Raw genomic sequence first — 15,415 nt, 5'->3', positions numbered from 1 at the left:
TTATAATCTTAGATTAATAAAATCAATCAAATCCCAACTTAATTGATATTCCAACCCATCTTTTTCTTAGCCTAATAAATCTACCTCTTAAAATATCTCATCCAAGATCGGAATAAATTTTAAAAAAAATCTAAAAATTTTTAAATTTTTTTATAAGATTATTTCTCCAATAATACTTTTTTTTATTTAATTCTCATATTTTACATTCTTCCCCATTGATCCTGTCTAGAAGCTGAGAAGACGCAACTGTCGGTATAATATGGTTGGAATGTTGACCAAGTCGCCATGCCCTAGAGGGGGAAGGTATGATGAGCTATCTTTTATATTGACCAAGTTGTTAGAAGGTCTCTAGTCAACACTATCTACAGACAACGACTGGGTTGCTCCCATCTCTGACACCCAGATACTCGAGGCAGATCCCACGAATATATAAGAACATGATAATGGTAGAATAATAAAATGAATAAAGAATAAGTACGATGACATACCCTGACCCAAAAGAGCACCCTCTAGTGGATCGGTGAGATGGTCATGACGCTAATCGAGTTGTCATGGCCTTGAAGGGTAGATGAATATGAGTCAGCTGAGGCGCTAGATCTGAGGGTGAGTCAGGTGCAACATAGATCCAAAGGGCAACATGAAGGCCGAAATATGACAACGACACACAGGCTAAAATATCCCAGCGGCTAGAAGGTCGAATCCCAATAACGGCTCACATGACGATAATACCAACAACTCCCAATAATAATAGTGATGTGAAGGGCGAAACACAGCAGTGATCAGATCTGCCTTGAGGCGGCGACAGTGATGGTAGCGGTGCTGGAGTCGGTTGTAGAGACGTTGAAGGTTGTTGTAGACATGTCGGAGAAGGCAGTCAGTGGTGACAAGAAGAGGGGTAGTGGCAGTGGCGCTATAAGGCCAGTGGAGCTCATGGGTATGCCGATGACTGTTGCTGGAGGCAACAGCCAGAAGGGGGTGGAACCGACACGGAGCACCGCAAGGGGTGTATGGTGCCAATGGCCTGGAGGCCTGAGTCGGCATGAGATCTGACCTTGACTACTCACAACGACGACAACTCACATACAAGAGAGGAGAGGATCGTCATTGGCCGACGGAGGAGCCCTCGCATAAGGGCGTCGATGTAGTCGACGACGACGGTGTGCGTGATCTCAACCTAACCTGCAGTGACGACTGCAAGGAAGCAATGGTCGGAGGGGGCAGATGTGTTGCGATGGGCATGTGCAAGGACAATGATGACACTGTGCGTGGACGTTGCCGCTAGAATCGGCATGGAGAAGGGAGGAGGTGGTGGCTTCCCTCTATGCAGCTGTGGTGGCCATGGCGATGGAGAAGAGGTGGAGGAGGTATGCCCCTTTGTCGATGGTGGCAGTGTCAGCATCGTCGGCCATCCTTGTGCATGAGCATGAGGCGGTGGTGACGCTGAGGGCACTGGCCTCAGAGACAACGACGACAGTCTCAACACACAAAAAAACCCCTTTCTCAATCGTGCTCCCTCTCCGCTAAAACCTAAAACAGTGCAATGACCCTCATGCCCTCTTTGCCCACTTGTTTCTCTTACTGCATCACAAGCCTTCCCTTCAAATCTAATCGAAGGAGACGTAAATCTGACTGACTAGATAGTTTATCGCAAATGTTGAATCACTCTCGAATAAAAAGTTAGATCACTAGGTTCATCGTATAACGTCAATCTCGTAGTTGTGATAATGTCGATAGTGTAGCGGAAGCGATGTCGAGCAAGTGATAGTAGCGATGCCAATCAAACGACAATAGTGATGCAGAGTGAGTGACGAAAAATAGTACTAAATGAGTGTCGAATGAGATGAGTACTGACGAAGCAACCAACTAGGCAAGTGTTGATCGAGCAATGATCGATGCACCCATCGACCGAGCAACAAGTGATGCACATGACGATTGAGGGGTGAAATATAGTGCCAAGTAGGCGATCAAGTTATGCCAAGTGGTTGAATGTCGAACGAGCGATCGAGCGATGTTGAGCAGGAGAGGAGCTCATGAGATCGAAGGACTCGAAGCCTGAGTGTCGAGCGAGTACAGAGCCTATGTAATCAGAGGCAAATGGGAGTGAAGTCCGTGAGCTGAGCAGGCGTGGAGCTGAATTACCTAGTCCGAGACTAGGGGAGATTACTCGACCCCGAACGGGGGAGATGGAGGCTTCAATATGCTGGTCTGAGACCAATAGATACTACTCGACCTCGAACGAGAGAGATGGAGGCTTTAATAAGCTGGTTCGAGACTAGTGAAGACTGCTCGATTCTGAACGGGGGAGATGGTGGATAAATATGTTTGTCTGAGACCAGTGGAGACTGTTCGACCCCGAACGAGGGAGATAGAGGCTTTAATAAGCTGATCCGAGACCAGTGGAGACTGCTCAACCCCGAATAGGGGAGATGGATGATTTGATAAGCTAACCCGAGACTAGTGGAGATTACTCGACCCCGAACTAGGGAGATGGAGGCTTCAATAAATTGGTCTGAGACTAGTGGAAACTGCTCGACCCCGAACAAGAGAGATGGAGACTTTAATAAGTATTGGACCGCGTTAGTCGGCTAGAAGGGGGGTTGAGTAACCCTAAAAAAACACAAATACAAACACAAACACAAACACAAAGTACCATTCTCAGACTTTTAAAATAACACTTGCATAAAATTAAATAAAGAAAGCAATAAACTAAAAGAAAAGGCTCACAGACTTGATTTGGTTACAACCGGGGAGGTTGTTAATCCAAGGAATGAATCGCACACTAAAAATATCTTTTTCAGGCGGAGAAGCCTCTTACAACAGTGAAAGCACAAAAAGAGAAGCTAAACTTGAAATGGAAGCTCACAAGTGTTGTATTGCTAATTCTTGTTATGTTGTGAAGCTTATGGACCAAGGCTATATTTATAGCCTTGGTTGGGGCGCCTGGAAGGATTCCAGGTGCCTGGGAGGGGATAAAACTTTATCCCTGATGCAACGGTCAACATCCAAGTCGATATTGATAAACTTGAGGTTCCGGGAGCCCGGAAGGGTTTCGGTCGCTCGGACCCTTAAAGTCAACTTCGTTGACTTTTTCGGTCCGAGCCCTCTTCTCCGGTTCAGCTTGCCTCATTTCGGGTCTTCCGCTCCGATTCCGCTCGCTTGGGTGATCTTGGCCATCCAGAATAGGGCTCACCCAAACCCAACTTCCGGCCTTCTAGAGCAGCCTTCCGCTCCGGCTTCTTGTCCCTCGTAAATGCCACGCGCCTCCTTCTCGTCCGCCCGTGTACTCTTCCATAGCACCTCATCCCTCGGATGCATCGAGCCCGTCGGCTCTCTCTTGTGTCGTACTTCTCACTAGCTACGTCTTTTGCTCGACTCCCTGTGCTCCTAAGCTCCTGTACACTTAGACGCAAGGTTAAAATACCACATGACCTAACTTAACTTGTTAATCACATCAAAACAAACTTGGAATTCCAACAATCTCTCCCTTTTTGATGTGAGCAATCTAAGTTAAGCTAGGGCAAATAGACATAAAAGTAAAACAGATAATATTGTAATAAGGTGCAAAAATAAAAAAAATATAATCTACCTCCCTCTAGACTTAACCTTTTCCTTCTCCCTCTTTGATTACATAAAAAAATGGGGTACCAATAGAAAATCTAAGGGTAATAATTTTGAAAAACTTGAATTTTTTTTTTTTTTCCCCCCCCCCCCCCCCCCCCTTTGTAATAATTTTCAAAGAAAATCTTTCTAAGTAAAAATGTTTAACAAATATTTTTGAGAAATTTTTCTAAATTTTTGTAAGCAAAATTATTTTTGAGAATAAGTAAAAAATTTAAGAAAGAAAATTTTCTAAAAAGAAAATTCTAATTCAGGCAACTTTTAGACAATTTTGAGAAATTTTTCTAAAAAATGTTTGAAAAACTTTTTAAAGCATTATTTAATTTCAATGCTTTATTAGTAAGTTAATTAAACATTTTATTTCAATATTTGGCTTCCAGGCAGTGGCGAGACACTATGCCTTCTTGGTTATTGGAGCAACAACCACTTTCTTAGACAAAACCTTATAAAGAAATTTAACGTTTAATTTTCTCGCTGAAAGTGCTAAGTCTAAGTTAGAGTTTAGGTTAAACAAGACTTTGGAACCCAATATATGTTCCAATCAACTGGATTAACTAAGAATTTCATAGGGACATACCTTTTTAAAATATTCCTAATTTGTCCCTTGTGATATCTAAAATACCAATTTAGATTGTTGTATTTTCTAAAATTTGTATTATGTGAACATGTATGATATTTTAAGTTATCTACTTGTATTTTTAAATCATTATTTTATAATTTTAATTTGTCTAATTCTTCTAATGGGCAAGATTTAGCTAGAATTACTTTTAAAATTTTAATCTCTTTTTCTAACTTACAGCAATCCTTAGTTAACAATTTAATAAACTTAAACAATTTATCGGGAGGAAGAGATAATACCTGACTTACCTTATCGATCTCGTTATCCATGTCTCCCCCTGAACTGCTGCTTTCTTCCGACGTAGCTCCCCCTTCATCGATGCTCTCGTTGCTCATTTCGAACGAGCTTGAATCATAGTCCTCGTCTTGATGACTTGCCATTAATGCAAGTCCAGAGAAGGCCTCGACTTCCGATTCGGACGACGTATCATCCCACGTCACTTTTAGTGTCTTGAATTTGTTTGGTTGGAAAGGCTTCTTTCCTTTGTCCTTGTTTCTTAGCTTGGTGCAGTTGTCCTTGGCGTGCCCTTCTTCGTTGCAGTGGTAGCATCAGATCATCCTTTTCTTTCTACCCTGCGGATGGTTAGTTTTTCTAGATTTACATAATTTCTTAAATCGCCTTACCATCATTACCATTTCTTCATCGTCGAGAGAGGATTCTGACTCTTGTTCGTCTCTCGATGGCTTTAGGGCGATGTTGTTCTTTGGCTCCTTCATACCTGCACATCTTGATTCATGCACTTCAAATGTGAAAAATAATTCTTCTAAGGAAATAGTTTCTAAGTCCTGATATATATAAAAAGCATCTACTAGTGATGCCCATTTAGTATTTCTAGGAAATGAATTGAATGCGTACCTTAGCGAATCTCGATTACTTACCTTTTCTCCGAGATTCGAAAGTCCGGTGATAAGCTCCTTAATTCTCGAGTGCAGATGCGTAACTGTTTCGCCTTCTTCAAGTCTCAGGCTAGTGAGCTGGTTGGGAAGTAAATCCTGTCTTACGAGCTTGGTTTCGGACGTCCCTTCGTGCAGCTCAAGGAACTTTTCCCACAGTTCCTTTGCTGAGTCGTAGTTGCTGATCCGGTTGACTTCTTGTGGTGGAAGGACGCTCAGTAGATGGAATTCTGCTTTGCTGTTTGCCACGTAATCGGCCTGCTCTTTTTTCGTCCAATGGTATTTTTCTTTGCCCTTCGGTACTGTAAAACCAAACTCCATTATCAAAAGTAAATCAAAATCCATTTTGAAAAATACCTGCATTCATTTTTCCCAGCTAGCGAACTCCCCCTCAAATTTTGGCAAGTATATGCTTGGTTCGGCGATCATCTTTGCTTTGATCGGTGGTTAGTCCTCCTAAAGGGTCCTGGCTTTGATATCACTTTTTGGATCGTGTTGGCCGGCTAGAAGGGGGGTTGAGTAGCCCTAAAAAAATACAAACACAAAGTACCCTTCTCGGACTTTTAAAATAACACTTGCATAAAATTAAATAAAGAAAGCAATAAACTAAAAGAAGAGGCTCATAGACTTGACTTTGTTACAACTAGGGAGGTTGTTAATCCAAGGAATGAATCACACACTAAAAATATCTTCTTAGGCGGAGAAGCCTCTTACAGTAGCGAAAGCACAAAAAGAGAAGTTAAACTAGAAATGGAAGCTCACAAGTGTTGTATTGCTAATTCTTGTTATGTTACGAAGCTTTTGGACCAATGATGTGCGTAGATTATATACTCTTTTATGCATGTTTTTACGCACATTTACATACTTTGAGCATGCTTGATCTATGCATTTTTATACTTCCAGCTTTCCTTTTTAGCATATTTACTCTTTTGGTTCGGAGATCTGCTTTTTGTGCATTTTCTGTACACAGGAGTCGAAATTGGTGAAGATTATGCGTCCTCGGGCAAGCTTGGAAGTAATTGAAGGGAGAGATCATCAGGCCGTGTACCACACATGGCCGTGTAGTCTTAACAGGAAGGGAAGAGGACATGGCCGTGTGAATCTCACACGGTCGTGTCTTGATTTGAAGAAATCAGAGCAGATGCCTTACATAACCGTGTGGATCTACACGGCCGTGTGAGGTTTCCAGAGGCCAAGCAGGTGGTGGCCGTGTGCATCACACGACCGTGTGAAGTTTCCAGAGACCAAACAGGTGGTGGCCGCGTGCACCACACGGCCGTGTAGCATTTCCAGAGAGCAGGAGGGCCTTGGCCGTGTGCACCACACGGCCGTGCAGCATTGGCAGAGAAGGAACTGGACATGGCCGTGTGGATCTCACACGGCCGTGTCGTGGGGCCGTGTGGCGCCCGATTTCCTCCTCTATTTAAACCTTCCTTCATGAATTGAAAGGGGATCTCTCCCCCTTTTGGGAGAAGACAAGATTTGGTGGTTTCCTCCCATTCTTGGGAGGATTTCTGGGCGATTCTAAGGGAGATCTTGACGATTTCGACTCCGGAGCGAGGATTGGATCCGAAGACGAGGCTTCTTCGTAGATAAGTTTTCTCTTTCCCCCTCTTCTTGGTTTCTTGGATTGGGGATTTAAGAAATGCTTGTAATCTTTATTTCTTCGGGTTTTCTTCCTCGATTCATGGAGTAGATCTTGTATTCTAGGATTAAGGGAGTATTTGTATGATGGATTGATGTAATCTCTTATGGATTTGCCATTTTCTTGTTTCAATGACATTGTCTTGCTTGTATCAATTAGATCTTGAATGATTGATGGTGATTTGTGCTTAATTCTCATTCTTGATTGATTGTTTGGATTTCTTGTGGACTTTGTAAAGATAAACCCTCACTCGATCATTCGAGGGATCCACGTGACAGGTGTAAGCCCGTGTAAGGACGTTTGAGAGATAATCTTGAAGAGGAAATAGGAATATTCAAGAGAGTAGGATGGATTTTGTGATTAGTTTCTTGTATCTTGATAGATTAATAAGTTGTGGGCTTCTATGTTGATATCCGAGGAAGGCATAGTAATAGGTGCGCTTCTGTGTAAGGACAACGTAGGTTCACGTCTAATTGATCATGTTTAGATACATTTCTCAGTCCTTAGCCGGTTATCTATTGCAAGAGAGAACCGACAACTTTCTACAAGTGTTCGACAATTGAGGGAAAAGATTTGGTGAACCATTTACATTCAAGAAATCTTACAAAGAAACCGAAACTCCTAGAATCTCCCTTTATCATAACCCAAAACACTAAACTCTTGTTTGTTGATCTTTAATATTAGATTTGTTTACCCTTACTTTGCATTTGAAACGATTGGATAGCTGTTTAGCTAATTCGCATTGAGACATTTCTAGTGCTTATTCCAGTCCCTGTGGATACGATAATCTTTTATATTACTTGCGACATTTCCGTACACTTGCGTATCGTAACAAGTTTTTGGCGCCGTTGCCGGGGATTGCGCTATAACATTAGGAATTATCAATTGAGTTAGACTAAACATAACATTTGTTTTCCTTTCATATTGCATAGTTGTAACTAATCATTAGATTTCTGTTTCTACTTTCTCGTATAACTTTCACTTCTTGTTAATTCTTTTTGTACAAATTCAATTCTGCATTTTTTATTCTTCTATTTTTTTCTTTTTTTGTCGAATTGCCATTTGCTATCTTGTTCTTGTGTATGCGAAGATCTAACTTTGCAGGGGAATTCTTTCCTTTTGACCCTGAGATTGATAGAACTTTCCATAAAAGAAGAATTCTGCAAAGGTAAATTGAAGAACAGGAACATTTGAACATGGCAAATAGACCACTCAAGGATTATGCAGCACCCTATGCAAGAGGTTTTCGATCTAGTATTTCAAGACCTTCAGTGGAAGCTAATAACTTTGAGATCAAACCCGATGATGCAGCAGAACCAATTTGGTGGAGGACCTCATGAAGACCCCAATCAACACTTAGAGGTCTTTTATGAAATATGTGGTACCATGAAAATGAATGGAGTTCCTTCAGATGCAGTTAGATTATTGTTATTTGGGTTTTCTCTAAGAGATAGGGCAAAGCAATGGCTGAATTCTTTAGCCCCCAATAGCATCACCACTTGGGAGCAGTGTGAGCAACAGTTTCTTGATAAGTTCTATCCACCAAGCAAAACGGCTCATATGAGGAATTTAATTGCAAGCTTCAAGCAAACTGACTCAGAATCTCTTTTTGAAGCATGGGATAGATATAATAGTATGCTCAGACAATGCCCACATCATGGGTTGGAAAGATGGTTAGTGTTGCACACTTTTTATAATGGTATCAATTATCATACCAAAGTGTCCCTTGATTCAGCTGCTGGAGGGGCACTTATGAACAAAAGCTTAGATGAAGCCGAAGAAATCATTGAAAGTGTAGCACAAAATCATCATCAATGGGCAAATGAAAGAAATGGTGGCTATTCTTCTGTAAACCCAACAATTAAAGCATCAGGGAAGTTTGATGTAGATGCAGTCACTCTTTTGTCTGCAAAATTGGACGCTCTTACAAAGAAATTTGAGAATATGGGGGCTAGTGCTAATATGGTCAATGCTATTAGTACATCTTGTGAAGTATGTGGGAGTTCAGAGCATTCAAATGACTCATGTCCATTGGGAGCTATCGCTGCACAAATCAATCAACTTGAACAATGTGATGCAATCATGAGTTACAATCAAAGGCAGAACAACCCATACTCAAATACTTATAACCCTGGATGGAAGAGTCATCCAAATTTTTCTTACAGAAATAATCAAGATCAAGGACCATCTATGGGGGCAAGACCAAATTTCCAAGCTGGGCAACAAAATTTTCAACATCTATCTTCTCAAGGCTTACCAAAGTCAAATGTTGAAAAGATGCTTGAAGAAATTATCTCAAGTCAGAATGAAATGAAGCAAGATTTAGCAAAGCTCATTCAGAGAATGGATAATTCTGAAAAGCATCAAAAGATCCAGGATAGTCAAATTGCCCAACTAGCTTCCTCTTCATCCAGAGTACCAGGACAACTTCCAGGAAAACCTGATGTGAATCCTATGGAGCATTGCAATAGAATTGAGCTTAGGAGCGGACGGACCTTGGGAGACTCCCAAGCGACTGCTTCAAAAGGGATACAAAAAGAAGAAGAGCTCTCTCCTCCTATACCAAATCAGATTCAAGCTAATGAGGAGAGTACCATTGAGGTTGAAGAAACTCTTCCACTGAACCATCAGAGCAAAGCTGTCCCTTTTCCTCAAAGACTTACAATGCTCAAGAAAGATGAAGAATTTGGCAAGTTTCTAGAAAAAGTTAAGGAAATTTGTGTAGAGGTACCTCTTATCGATGCTATTCTACAAATGCCTAGATTTGCCAAATTCCTGAAGGATCTCATGTCAAACAAGAGAAGAAGAGGAGAGGTCGAGACCATTGCGCTTAGTGAGGAATGTAGTGCTATTTTTGAGAAGAACACTTCTCCAAAACTGAAGGACCCAGGGAGCTTTTATATTCCTTGCAACATAGGAAAAGAATTTTTTGAAAAATCTTTTTGTGATTTGGGGGCGAGTGTTAGCCTCATTCCCTATTCAATTTGTAATAAATTAGGTCTCAAAAACATTAAACTTACTACTATGGCACTTCAACTTGCCGATCATTCCTGCAGGTACCCTTTGGGTATTATAGAGGATGTGCCGGTAGAGGTGGATGGGAATGTTATTCCCACAGATTTTGTCGTGTTGGACATGGAAGAGGACCCTAGGATTCCTATCATATTAGGAAGACCTTTCCTTGCTACAGCTGGAGCTATAATTGATGTCAAAAATCATAAGCTTTCTTTGGTAATTGGTAAAGAAAAGTTGGAATATGATTTATCTAATATCTCTAACCATGTCTCGTCTCTTTTAAATGCTTGTAGCAGGACAAACATTTATAAACTTGAGGAATGGAACTTCCATCCTCATGGAAGGCCACCAAACGAAGGAGACAATGTGGTGGAAGATGTTGGGAGAAGATCTCCCAACAAAAACGAAAAGTATATCTGTCCTCCAAGGGCGAGGAAAAGGATCGAATGATAAAGTTTGGTCGAGCTAAAGACCTTAAACAAGCGCTTCTTGGGAGGCAACCCAAGGGTTCTTTTAGTTAGTTTTGATTTGTATCTAAATTTCTTTTAGTTTGATGCATTCTTTTGATTTTGTTTTCAGGTTAGGTGCAAAACGGAGCTCGGCCGTGTGCTATACACGTCCAGGCAAAAGTTGTAGAGAAGGGAAGTGCTTAGGCCGTGTCATCCAGACACGGCCGTGTAGCATCTTCCGAGGAGAAAAGGATCTTGGCCGTGTCTCAAACACGGCCGTGTAAAGAATCCCGAGAGGAAAGATGGAGAGGCCGTGTCCCAGACACGGCCGTGCGAGGAGTCCAGAGAAGGAAGAGGGGGAGGCCGTGTGGATCTACACGGCCCGTGTAAAGAATCCCGAGAGGAAAGATGGGGAGGCCGTGTAGATCTACACGGCCCGTGTAGGAGAACTATTAAAGTCTTTCTTCTACCTCACACGGGCAGATCTTGGCCGTGTTCCGCACACCCCCAACTCTCCAAAACATCTTTCTCTCTCCCAATCTCTTAAAAACTCCTCTCTAATCTCTCAAGATCTCTTAGATCCGGATTCTCCTCTTAACTTTTCATCCTCCTAACCTAAGATCCTTGCTCTTTGAAGTTTTGTTCTTTGAGTTTCATTCTTCCAACCCTAGATAACTTTTCCCCTATCTAAACTCATCAAGATGTCCAACATTTTGAAGAAACTTCGCAAAAGAGGTGGTGGATCCAGTGGGGACAAAGAGGAGGAGCCATCAAAGGACAAGGGAAAACAACAGTGAAGGGCAAAGGCAAAAGGACTTCACGCAACGAAGGTAATGACAATGAATTCAATATCGTGTTTAGAAATGATGATCAAGTAACTAGATTTGCAATTCTTGTCAATAGAAAGATAGTGTGTACTAGATATATGGACCCAACTGTTCTTGATATGCTTGGAATTAGGGAAGATGTAGATTTGATGATTGGTTTTTTAGATTGGGGTGATATTATGTACACACATTTGCCTACATATCCTCGTCTTGTTTTGGAATTTTTAAGTTCATTGGATGTCCATTTTACTAATGAAGATGATTATTTTGGAAAAATCTCATTTAGACTAATGAATCAAGAATTTCTATGGACATTTAGTGACTTTAATTCTTGTTTTGGAATAACCACCGGTAGCCCTCGTAGGTTTGATCCAAGGTTTAATTGGAATCATTTTTGGAATGCAATAACTGGGTTAGGTCAACCTTATGAGCCTTCAAGAGCTAAGGCCTCCAATATGCAAAACCCCATCTTTAGGTATCTACATAGAGTCATGAGTAAAACTATTTTTGGTAGGGGAGAGAGTGATGGGGTGGTTAAAAAGATAGAGCTTTATGCTTTATGGGCTATGCTTTATAAGGTTGAATTTGATTCTGGTTTTCATTTTGTTCAAACCTTATTAAGATCTGCTAGGGCATCATTGGGATCAATTGTTTTTGGTGGTTTGATTACCCGAATAGCTTATAATTTAAATCTTGATGTTGATGGGTTGGAAATAATTCATGGTAATGACATGATTGACATTGATGTATGTCTTGCTATGAAAATGATCGTTCGGGATGAGAATGGTTTCGCGTTTCCTAGGAGGAGTGGTTCTCCTTTACCCCTTCCTTTTCCTGAACGAACTACTATCCGTAACCCGGCTAATTGGGTAATTTCTGAGTTGGATTTTGAGGATAACCCTTCTATACCTGGAGACACTGAGCCACATCATGAGCCCCCGTCATTTGGACACCCGCAGCCTTCTAGTTTTATGGAGCCTGCTAGGCAATCTTTTGCATATGGCACGGGATCTTCTAGGTTTGATTTTTCAGATTTTCGTGCGTCTTTAGAGTCACTTCATGAGAAGCAAGATGCCCAACGAAAAATGTTGGAGGGTCGCTTCTCTTTATCTGATGATCAATTTAGGGAGGTACAAAATCATTTTCAGTTTACGAGGAATTTTCAAGGTCAAGTGGCTGAGTTTGTGCAGGATTATGATACTGATCAGGCTAGGATGAGAGATTTTATGCAGAGCATGACACTTACTACCCAACAAGTAGATGCTTTATATGAGTATCATAGATCTTTGGGTGAGATTCTAGGTTTTCTTAGTTTTCCTATTGGCCAACCACGTCGTAGACCCCCTTTTCCTCGTCCACCTCCACCTCCTCCACCATATTGATTTCATCGGGACGATGAAAAGTTTAAGTCTGGGGGGTGTCATGTATTGTTTAGTTTGGTTTTCAGTTTTTTTTAATTTTTGTTAGTTTTTCATGTTGGTTCTTATTTTCATTGCTTGTTGCTTTATTTTGCTTGTTTTTGAAATAATCATGGCAAAAAAATTTTTGAGAACATCAAATCTTCACTTATATGCTTTCTTGGATTCAAGTGAAATGTTAGCACGATTATTGTCTTGATTCATGATGTTCGAATGATGCTAGTAGTAAACTTTGTGTAGTTCTTTTTTCTATCTTGGGAAGCATTAATAAGCTAAGAATCTTATGGTGGTGAGTTTTAGTTTTGGTTCAACCTTAAGGATTTTATCTTCACTACACTTGTGCTTGATGCTTGAATAGTTGATGTCATTGAAATAGTCATGATTCATCTTGTTTGCTTAGTACTTGGTTTCCATGGTGATTTCTCAACTTTCATTTTGGTTACTGGATGAGGCTCAAATCATTAAAGCTCATTTGGAAAAATCAAAATATCCCAACATGTGTGCTAAAAGTTCATTTGTGAATAAGTTTTGCACAATGCAAACACTTATAAAAAAAAAAAAAGATATAAAAAAATAGTTGTCATGAGTGGAATCTAGCAAGTCACCCCTTTGAGACCGAGTTAGGTTACTGGGGAAATGACTACTTAGCTTCTCTTGAGATTGAGCACACCTTTGAGACCTTGGGTTAGTTGAGAAATATGAACCAAGTGAATGGTGAGTAAGTGCCTATCACTGGTTACTTGTCTTTCACTGGAAACATTAGGAATTCAAATTTGATGACGACTTGACTAGGACATGGATTGAAACTTGAAGGGTGTTAAGTTACTTTTACACTGTGCACGAGATTCTTATGCTTGAACCATACTTTACTTGTTTCCATGATCATGCTTGTTAATAAACTTTTTGATAGAATTAGGAAAGTGCACTAGGTTTTATGAATGTGTTGTAGAACATATGAATTTAGACTGCAGCATTTTGTTTGAGGACAAGCAAAGGTTTAAGTTTGGGGGTGTGATGTGCGTAGATTATATACTCTTTTATGCATGTTTTTACGCACATTTACATACTTTGAGCATGCTTGATCTATGCATTTTTATACTTCCAGCTTTCCTTTTTAGCATATTTACTCTTTTGGTTCGGAGATCTGCTTTTTGTGCATTTTCTGTACACAGGAGTCGAAATTGGTGAAGATTATGCGTCCTCGGGCAAGCTTGGAAGTAATTGAAGGGAGAGATCATCAGGCCGTGTACCACACATGGCCGTGTAGTCTTAACAGGAAGGGAAGAGGACATGGCCGTGTGAATCTCACACGGTCGTGTCTTGAAGAAATCGAGCAGATGCCTTACATAACCGTGTGGATCTACAGTAGTGTGAGGTTTGAGGCCAAGTGTGGTGGCGTGTGCATCACAACGTGTGAAGTTTGAGACCAAACAGTGGTGGCGCGTGCACCACAGGCCGTGTAGCATTTCCAGAGAGCAGAGGGCCTTGGTGTGCACCACACTACTGCAAGATGGCAGAGAAGGAATGGACATGGCGTGTGGATCTCACACCGTGTCGTGTGTGCCGATTTCCTCCTCTATTTAAACCTTCCTTCATGAATTGAAGGGGATCTCTCCCCTTTTGGGAGAAGACAAGATTTGGTGGTTTCCTCCCATTCTTGGGAGGATTTTCTGGGCGATTCTAAGGGAGATCTTGACGATTTCGACTCCGGAGCGAGGATTGGATCCGAAGACGAGGCTTCTTCAGAGATAAGTTTTCTCTTTCCCCCTCTTCTTGGTTTCTTGGATTGGGGATTTAAGAAATGCTTGTAATCTTTATTTCTTCGGGTTTTCTTCCTCGATTCATGGAGTAGATCTTGTATTCTAGGATTAAGGGAGTATTTGTATGATGGATTGATGTAATCTCTTATGGATTTGCCATTTTCTTGTTTCAATGACATTTTCTTGCTTGTATCAATTAGATCTTGAATGATTGATGGTGATTTGTGCTTAATTCTCATTCTTGATTGATTGTTTGGATTTCTTGTGGACTTTGTAAAGATAAACCCTCACTCGATCATCCGAGGGATCCACGTGACAGGTGCAAGCCCGTGTAAGGACGTTTGAGAGATAATCTTGAAGAGGAAATAGGAATATTCAAAAGAGTAGGATGGATTTTGTGATTAGTTTCTTGTATCTTGATAGATTAATAAGTTGTGGGCTTCTATGCTGATATCCGAGGAAGGCATAGTAATAGGTGCGCTTCTGTGTAAGGACAACGTAGGTTCACGTCTAATTGATCATATTTAGATACATTTCTCAGTCCTTAGCCGGTTATCTATTGCAAGAGAGAACCGGCAACTTTCTACAAGTGTTCGACAATTGAGGGAAAAGAATTGGTGAACCATTTACATTCAAGAAATCTTACAAAGAAACCGAAACTCCTAGAATCTCCCTTTATCATAACCCAAAACACTAAACTCTTGTTTGTTGATCTTTAATATTAGATTTGTTTACCCTTACTTTGCATTTGAAATGATTGAATAGCTGTTTAGCTAATTCGCATTGAGACATTTCTAGTGCTTATTCCAGTCCCTGTGGATACGATAATCTTTTATATTACTTGCGACATTTCCGTACACTTGCGGATCGTAACAACCAAGGCTATATTTATAGCCTTGGTCGGGGCATTTGGAAGGGTTCCAGGCACCTGGGAGGGGTTAAAACTTTATCCCTGACGCAACGGTCAACGTCTACGTCGATATTGATAAACTTAAGGTTCTGGGAGCCCGGAAGGGTTTTGGGCGACCGGACCCTTAAAGTCAACCTCATTGACTTTTTCCGTCCGAGCCCTCTGCTCCTGTTCATCTCGCCTCATTTCGGGTCTTCCGCTTCGGCTCCACTCGCTTGGGTGATCTCGCCCATCCAGAATAGAGCTCACTCGAACCCAACT

General features: G+C 41.1%; 1 non-coding gene across 1 annotated transcript; it reads right to left on the bottom strand.

The window, feature by feature from the left end:
• Positions 1-8,333: 8,333 nt before the first annotated feature.
• On the bottom strand, positions 8,334-8,439 carry LOC122044719. Its single transcript, XR_006129735.1, has one exon. It is a non-coding gene; the product is annotated as a small nucleolar RNA R71 (small nucleolar RNA).
• Between the last annotated feature and the right edge of the window lie 6,976 nt (positions 8,440-15,415).

The sequence above is a fragment of the Zingiber officinale genome, chromosome 2A, assembly GCF_018446385.1.
Source record: "Zingiber officinale cultivar Zhangliang chromosome 2A, Zo_v1.1, whole genome shotgun sequence".
NCBI lineage: Eukaryota > Viridiplantae > Streptophyta > Magnoliopsida > Zingiberales > Zingiberaceae > Zingiber > Zingiber officinale.
This window is presented reverse-complemented; position numbering and strand designations above follow the sequence as displayed.